This window comes from Gigantopelta aegis, chromosome 9 (genome assembly GCF_016097555.1).
Source record: "Gigantopelta aegis isolate Gae_Host chromosome 9, Gae_host_genome, whole genome shotgun sequence".
Taxonomy (NCBI): Eukaryota; Metazoa; Mollusca; class Gastropoda; order Neomphalida; family Peltospiridae; genus Gigantopelta; species Gigantopelta aegis.
Window position 1 is genome coordinate 62,576,863 of NC_054707.1, and position 9,835 is coordinate 62,586,697.

A 9,835-nucleotide genomic window follows, 5' to 3' on the forward strand; every position below is an offset into this window, starting at 1 on the left:
TCGAGAGTAGCTCGTTAGCCGCCCACCGATGGCAGGCCCGTATTTAAGTGGGGTTCGAGGGGGGGGGGGGTTCGTTTGAACCCTCCCGCAAAAGCTGAGGTCCACCTTTTTATCTTTTTTTAATATTGCACAAATAATTGATTGTAACTTTTGCAACTCTCCTATAAAACTATATTTGCTTGTCTTCGTCATTTAACACTCCCCTTGCCAAAGCTGCAGTGTACATGATTCAGAATTTCTAACTAATCTGGCAAAATAAAATAAAAACAAAGGAACCTACTTGTTGCCAAAAAATTTATTGTACTTTCTTAATGACCTCGTATCTTCGATAATATTACATGACAATGCCAGCAGTTCACCTCTCATTGGTTTATCAACCAAAGTTAGAAATAAAACGTTAACAACAGATCTTTCAAGTAATCTTGGTCATGCCTTGATCTTTATACAGATATTGAAATCGACACTGGCTTCCATATATGTATCACGTAATATTCTTCTGTCATTTTGGCACAGAAGGTACTTTACCATGCCGGTTATTTCCAGGTATTTCAAAACGTTTTACGGCCAAATGTAGATGTCATTTTGATGATATTATGCATCTGTGACAAAAATTAAATGGGATGCAATACCTTAGGCAATACCGTTAAGTTCCAGATGCCAGGAAAACGCGTTTTAGGCTTTCAGAGATTTCAAGTTTTGCGGGGGGGGGGGGGGGGGGGGGGGGGGGGCCTCCCAGCATCCCTATATACAAAACTCGGGCAACTTCATTTCCAAAAAGCCCCAGCAAATACCTAATCGAACACTTCCACTCGAAATGCTGACTACAGCTTGGACGGGGATCGATCCTACACCGGTTGCGCATTAATCGAGTCCTTTAACTATGGGCTCCGACCCGCCCTTGTAAATATACGGATGCATCAATTTAAAATAATTATGTACTTTTTTAAAATAGTTTTTTGTTTGTTTTGTTGTTGTTTTTATTACATAGTTCGTCTGTAATGGTGCACTTTTTGTTAATGTTTAAACTATACAGTTTGCTTGATATAGATGGCGGACCCTTTAACACAAAAGGGCGAACTGTCCCAGCATAGGCGTACAGGCTCCCATTTTGTTTGTTTTTTGGGGTGTTTTTTTGTTTGTTTGTTGTTGTTGTTTTTGTTTGTTTGTTTGTTTTCTTTGTTTTTTGTTGTTGTTTTTTTTTGGTGTTTTTTTTGTGTGTTTTTTGTGTGTGTTTTTTTTTGGGGGGGGTGGGGGGTGGGGGGGAGGCTGATTTCTACCAGAATTAAACGAAAATGCCCGAATCTAGATAACTTGTTTTCATATTATGATTACTAGTTACCAAACGACTATATAAGGTTGCCAAAAATTATTTCACATTTTACATGGATTACAACTAATATTATCAGTAGAATGGTGGCAATGCGTAAAAGATAATCTTTACTTCACCTTTTATTTGTTAGTAAAGTGGGCCTTTTTCGGTACGTAAAGATCACCTTTACTGCCTTTACCGTTTCAGACAAATTTGCTAAGCGTTTTTGTTCGAATTCGAGGGTTTGCTTCAGCGCGTGTGTGTGTGGGGGGGGGGGGGGGGGGGGCAATTGCCTGTCTCGTACGCTTACAGTAAGCAACACTAGATAATTGGAAATTTCTCTTTAAATTTCTAGATTTGTTTTAAGTGCTAAATAGATTCCAACTTGACTGTTTGATTGTACTTGATTGTTTGTTTATTTGTGTGTCTTATAAATATTAAGAAGCAATTCCATTTAGAGACATAAACCAAATAGCTTTTTGATGTTTGTTTGTTTTTGTTTTTGTTGTTGTTGGTTTGTTTTGTTTGGGTATATATATATATATATATATATATATATATATATATATATATATATATATATATATATATATATATATTTCTTTTTTTGACGTACCTCGGTATATTTGTCAGTCATAGTGTATATGTTATAGCTTTACATTTTAAAATTACACAAATAATAATTTTAAGAAGGGCATTTACAAGCATTTGTTATGGTGAATGCATTATACTTGTAGAATGGAGTGAATGGAGTGAATTTTAGAACATCATGTTTTCAAACAGTTTTGCGGAAGCATATGTTCAGTGAACCACTTTAACATTGATATAAACTTGATACCAAGGGAGACAAACCAGTTTAGCTAAAATGTTTTATTACTCAGTGCTACATAGTAACTTGATTATACATGTCTAATACATTGTAAATTAACATTTTGATATTTGTAATTGAATTTTTATCGAATTGATTGATTGATTGATTGATCTATCGATCGATTGATTGATCCGTACAGTTGTTTATCGTGTTTACAATTATTATTTCATTTAATCCAATCATTTTGTAATTAACACACACACACACACACACGCAAACACGCACACACACACACACACACTGATACACGCATACACACACACACACACACACATACACACACACACACACACACGTGTGCTATATAAAATATACACATGTATTTAGCGTATACTCATGTACACAAAAATTATAGACATCGTGAAAAATACATTTTTGCACTGTTCATTATTTGTAATGATAGATTATACTTGCATAATATAGGAAACAGCATTTTAGAACATCTAGTTTTCAAAATTTTCTGGGGGAGCATATCTTCGAATCCCTCTTTAAACTGCGGCTTTCGCGTCTTCAATCAAGCAGTCGGCCCCTCTAGATAATGTTCACTTCCCTCCGCCATACCTATATACATACATATATATATATATATATATATATATATATATATATATATATATATATATATATATATATATCCGACCATGCCTATATTATGAACCAACATGTTCTGCTTATTCTTGGAAACAATTCTGACCCCTTTATTAAATAATACTTAAAACCTAACCTGAAACCTGAACCCATCATTGGTAGATAGCGGTCTTCCATTGCCACTATTCATCGTTAATTACCATTTAATTATGCCTTAGAGAATGATTGTGTTTCTGATCGTGCTAATATTTTTATTTGCTAAATTTCATTTTTATTTCCTAATTTATATGCACGTGTGTGTGTCTGTCTGTGTGTGTGTCCGTCTGTCTGTGTGTGTGTGTGTGTGTGTGTGTGTGTGTGTGTGTGTGTGTGTGTGTGTGTGTGTACTGATGTATGTATGAATATCTATATATTGCACGCATGTCGACTTTGACTGTTACATACATAGACACGAGACCATATTATAGCTCATTTTAAAAGAAAAATGATATAAAAATAATATACAAATAACTTTATAACAATAAAATACGTGTAGTCAACTTAAAATGAAGAAATTACGCTAATCAGTATCAAAGTACGATTTATGCATATTTCTTCGTGAGCGTTCGGAAAAAAAGGGAAGTGACGTCAGAGCCGCTGTACTCTTCCATTGTTGTTAACTGTTTATATATGGAGTAAGGGGCTTACGATCTTTTCAGTTCAACAGTGCCGTACTGCGCGGCCTTTGGGTGTAAAAATAAACAGTTTAAACGATCGGGATTGTCTTTTTATGGTTTTCACAAGGATGGTATCCTAAGAAAGACGCGTGTATTTTATCGCAAAAGAAAAGACTGGACACCAACACCCGCATAGTACTTTGGTGTCGGCCCATTTACAGCCCGGAGCCCGAACGTTACCCGGAGACAAAAACAGTACTCGGTTGCGAATGCCGAGGTGTACATTGTACATATTTGGCACAAAGATACACCTCAGCATGATGTATTTATATATGTTAAAACAAAAAAGATTTTTCATGTTAGGGCTGTAGGCCTACATAACAAAATCTGTATTCACCGTCCGAAGAAGGAAACGTCAACAAGTAATTAAATATGGCATATACAAACATGGGATTTGGCATGAGGATACATCTCAGTAGGATGTATTTAAATATGTTTTTAAAAAACGTGTAGAAAACAATAATAATTTTAAATAATGTTTTTAATCTTCGGGCGGAATACGTCACAAAAACGTTCCTCATCGCCCGAAGCCCCAAAGCAACACGAAGTTCAATACAAAATAAACCATTACTGTCGGTGTCGAAATAACTATTATGTTTCATCCACGGGGCTGACTTGAGAATCGGAGTGTTGTTTTAGTTAATTGGTCCTTTCTTTCCGTGGCCTGCACATGTGATTCCTGATTGGCAGGTGTATATTGCAGGGTTATCGACCAGGTAAGTGATTACCACGGTCTAGACATACGTACAAAATACGTGCCAGTTTTTTTAAGATCCCAGGGTATTGTGGCGTAACCTGTCGCGACTATAGTACAATGTTAATGAACATTATCAGCCGCCCTGCTTCATTACTGTAAATAATGCTGTAAAACCCTTGATTAAGTAGACTTTCCCATCTAAAATTACAAAACTGACCAATTACGTAGTACCAAAGAAAAGAAAATTATCACTTGGGTATCGTGAGTGGTCGTTTTTACTCTAACGCACCCGACCAATAGGCCTAATAATATGCTACTTTTTTTACGAGAGAAAAATACTATAACCCCATTTCGTTCTATTGATGCAAATAGAAATATATTTAGTTTAAAAGTTGATTATACTCTCAAGTGATTTATGTTGTTTTACAAGCCAGGTTAATGAAAGTGAAGCGCCTTGTCGTAAATTAGAGCGTTTGTTTACACTGTGCATACAGATTTCATTATGTACAGCCCGAACATAAAAAATGCGATATTTTCAACAAAAAAACAACCCAAAAAATGTTTGTCCTACATTTATATTTTTTACATATTTAAATACATCATATCGAGGTGTATCTTTATGCTAAATATGAACAGTATACACCTCGGCATTAGCATCCGAGTTTTGGTTTTGTCTCCGGGTTACTTTCGGGCTCCGGGCTGTAAATTGGTCGACCGGTCTGGTCTGGCACCATCAGTTTCTCCACCCTCTGACTCGCTATCCGTTTTTTCTTCAGTATCACTGTTGTAAGTAAATGTGTGTCTTTCTTCATTTACTAACAGCTCATATTGATACGGCAAAACTCATTGTTTTGGTAAGCTGTGCAAGTCTTAGATTCTTTATGAGTGGTACGGACTAATGCTTTTAAGTGTACGGCTTCAGATCAAGCGACGCGTCTTTGACGTCACGGACCTCGTGACTGCCCTGCTCATTAAAGATCGGCAATTTCCGCTAAGAGCTCGTATCTGGGGTTCTTTTATGGAGATATTTTAAGTAATTAATTTTTATAAAAATGTTTTTTAGGTGATTCAATTTATAATTAATTGTACATGGTTGGTGCCAAATATGGTTTACGTGACATGTTTCCTTTAACATACTTGGCGCAAGGGATAATTAAATCCATGCCGTTGCTGGGACTCGAACCTGTGGCACCGAATCGCTTGCAGCTTGCAGACTTGCCACGATGAGTTCTGAGTTATCGAGGCATCCATAAAAAGGATGCTCTCTAACTCAGCCATATGCATGGGGCCTACAATCTACGCGGTCGATCCTGCTTACGTGCATGAAACAGTGGGCAAACCCGGCACTGGATTGTATGTATTGATGTATATATTGATGTATTGTATTGTATGTCGAGGTTGACTGCTACATACATAGATATTAACACACTTGGCGCAGGGAATAATTAAATCCTTTCTGCCCTCACAAATTATAGGCCTACCATGCCGTTGCTGAGACTCGAACCTTACGTGCATGAAACAGTGGGAAAACCTGGTACTGGATAGTATGTATTGATGTATGTATGAATATCTATATATTGCATGTATGTCGATGTTGATTATTACATACATAGATATTAACACACTTGGCGCAGGAGATAATTAAATCCATGCCGTTGCTGGGACTCGAACCTGTAGCACCGAGTCGCCCGCAAATTGCGGACTAATCACGATGCGTTCTGAGCTATCCATGTAGGCATCCGTGTGTGGTGTGTGTGTGTGTGTGTGTGTATGTGCGTGTGGGGGGGGGGGGGGGGGCACGCGCGCGTGGTCATGTGCATGTGCGTATGTTGTTGTACGTATAACTTTAGTGGGCGATAATTGTTTGGGGTACTACATTTTATTTCGACAACCAGAAAAACATTGGATATACAAATATTGATGTTCTAAACAAGAACATGTATTTAAAATGTAATGTTTGTCTTTAAAAGGGTTCTGAATTTGTTACAGGGTTAGGGTTAGGGTTAGGGTTACCCTGAAGCAAACTTAAGATGGTCTCTTTAAATTCCGTTTTATTGGCATGGAAATTACAACACGAAAATAATTACACATTTCTATTTAGAACACTACATTTGACAACTCATCGTAATAGTCGACAAACAGAGAAACAAAAAAGAACAACAACCTACAACAACATTTATTTATCGGACTGTTTTTCCTGCGTACAAACAGATGATTTTCGTTAGCAGTTGTAGATGTATGAGTCCAACACCTGTTTCCAAGAACGACTAGATTTCGATGTACAGTATCCAGTGACCTCATTGGTTAAATAAATCATTTTTTTACTAAGAAATATTAGCCTCAAGCTACAAAGTGAATCAGCTGTGAACATCGTGTAGATGTGCTGGAACCGAACAGAAGAGAAAATAAGAACATTCTTTATGAGCGCCAACGGTTTGTGTTGTGATTAATGACATTTACAAATTACCTTTTGTCGCGTTTCTTTCAAAAGTAAACTCGAAATGCTGATGCGTTTTGCATATATTATAGCTTTTTGGTTGTATTTTTTCTCTGTATATTTCTAACAGAGTTTTTCGAGAAAAGAGGTTTTAACTCCATGGCAGAATATTGTTCTACAACAGACCTACAAAAAGAAGTTCAAATACAAAGTGGTACCGTTAAACTGTACAGAATTTCGGTATTCGCGAATAGGGTTTGAATTCAATTACAGAGGTGTGGGTTGTTTGTTTTGTTGTTGTTGTTGTTGTTGACCCATTGATAGAATTATTGTTGTTCATTACAAATAATTTGAACTCAATCATAGAATTTTGTTTCTGCATGGAGAACGATCGAACTGGGAGAAATTGATTTAGATCGATTGTTTGTACTGTCCAAAGTTGTTTAATTCATATATAGTTTCCCTCTTGTATTTGTCTGTAGGGACTACGGGGAGTAAATGAATATAGTAATAAAGAATTTCGTTGTTATAAAGAATTTCGCTTTGAGCAGATTTTATATATCTGTTCTTTTCTTAATAGCCTGTAGGCCTAATTATCTTTAAGGGATTTTGTTTCATTAAGGAAGTCAGGGGTGTAGGCTGGGGCGTTCGGGGACGGTTGGACGAACCCACACCCGCCGCCACCCCGTGAGGCTAAAACAATTTTTACAGTGCAGTGTTAGGCTATTCATGTATAGGTTTCAAGTGAAAATATAGACCAAAGGGTTCGCTAGGTTTGTATGCGAACCCCCACCTCAGGTCCAGACCACACTTCGCCTCTGAAACTTGTCCAGAAAGGGTTTCAGTCGCGTTGTGGAACAAGACTTCTCACCTTACACAAAGGGAAACTGAATTGCTCAGGAATTGGGGGTGGGGGTGGGGGTGGGGGGGGGGGGGGGGGGAGTTTGGGTGTCACTTGGGTCTGTTTTCTGTTAATAATGTTCGTTCAGAATTTTATTGCAGACAGATCATAATTTATGACCGTACCTAACATTAAATAACTTAAAATACTAATATTAATAATATAGGTTTATTATTATTATTATTATGGGCCTCCTTTTGGTGCTTAAATATTAGTTATAGTTTGTTTTGTTTAACGACACTACTAGAGGACATTGATTTATCAATCATCGGATGTTAAACATTTGTTAATTTTGACATATAGTCTTAGAGAGGAAACCCGCTCCTTTTTTCCATTAGTAACAAGGGATCTTTTATATGCACCAGCCCACAGACAGGACAGCATATACGGCCTTTGATATAGCAGTCGTGGTGCACTGGCTGGAACGAGAAATACTCCAATGGGCCACCGACGCGGATCGATCCTAGACCGATCGCACACCAGGCGAGCGCTTTTACCACTGGGCTACGTCCCGTTACCATCACCCCCACCCATATTAGAGATCAGTTTGAATCACTTAGCTTAGTAACTGGTTTAACGTGTTCATATACCACTAGGGTTTCGAACACGCCTATCCAGAGTCCGGCCTCCGATAGGATCACTGTAGTAATTTTCGACTGTATAATGTAATAATAGAATTGTGAACTGAAAAAGGTCAAAAAGAACGTTACGAAATACAATAAGCCAAGAAGTGATAGTTTTGACATTTTCTCGCATGTTCCCCTTGTAGCTTCCGACAGTCAATATAGCTGGCAAAACAAATTAGTGCAGCGTGCATTAACGCGCTTAAAGACGATGTTATATATTTTGACAGACGTTTGGAAAATTTATTGAAATGTTTGGACTTCATGAACCTTGCCGAACTCTTTAGTGTCAAAAGTTTTTTTTCTTTTTTCCTTCTTCATTTTCTTCTCTTTTTTCTCTCTCGCTCTCTTCTTCGTCTGACTTGTTTTATTTAAATTATTATTGAAGGCTAGTTACGTCCATAGGCGTACGGGTTACCGTTTTGAAGGGGGTGTAGACTGGTTTTTGCCCTAATTAAACGAAAATGCCAGAATCTGGATAACAACATTTATTCATATTAGCATTACTCCCAAACTGCTATATAGGGCTGCAAACGAATCACATGGCTTACAAATAATGTTGATAGCAGAATGATGGAAATACATGGTAAAAGGGTCTCATGTTAGCACAGTTTGCTCGAATATCTCTATAAAATAATATTTGGCCGAATTTTATGTTTTTCTCTAACACTGGGGGGAGGGGGGGGGGCAGTAACACAAATTTTGCATTCTTTTTACCTGCTCATTTTGAACCTTTTATAACGCTTTAAGATCACACACCACCCGCTTCCCTGTCATTATAACGTATCTATGGTAATTTGACTAATATTATTAGATTTTCTGTTTAATTTATGTGTTTGAGTTAGTAATAAAGATCAAATTAGGAATGACTAGTCGCATTTTACGTTAATCAGAGATATGTTTTTAAAACGTTACATAAGTCTTAACAAACACACCTTTTCTCTCCCATAACGTTTCGCAACGCTCCCATAACGTTCCACATCCACCACAATGGTGGCGTAGCCCGGGAGAAGGGGGGGGGGGGGGGCATGGGGGTCATGCCCCCAACCAAACTTTGTTTAAAAACTTAAATTTTATAAAATTATCCATCCATCCATCCATCCATCCATCCATGCATACATCCATCCATCCATCCATCCATCCACCCATCCATGCATACATACCACTGGCGTAGAAAGCGGGGTGGGGTGGGTGGGGGGTGGGGGGTGGGGGGGGGGGGGTGGGGGGGCAAGGTCCAGTAACAGTGATCACCCGAGAAGTATAGGTCTATAGCGGTTTCGGGGTAAGGGCCATTCAGATATTACGTAACGCTCGGGGGCCTGGGTGGGTGTAGGTCCAAACGTTACAGGAGGTGGGTAGGTGTATTTAACGGGCTTACGTAAGGCACTTTTTATTATTTCTTTTTTCATAAACGCGTGCGTGTGTGTGTGTGTGTTGGTGCCTGGTGAAGGCAAATTAATTTATTTTTTACTTGGCAGCTAAAAGGGGTGGATTAATCCCTAACCGCCACTCTCTTGGATCTGCCACTGCAGTTTATCTTAGAAGAATTTGTTTTGTTGATGAAACTTAAAGAAAATTAAAAACAGAACTTTGAATGGCACTTCCAATGATAATTTCCGTACATTACGGACGTTGCCGGAAACATAACTATGACGTCAACAACGTGATGACGTTACAGTATTATTATGGATGT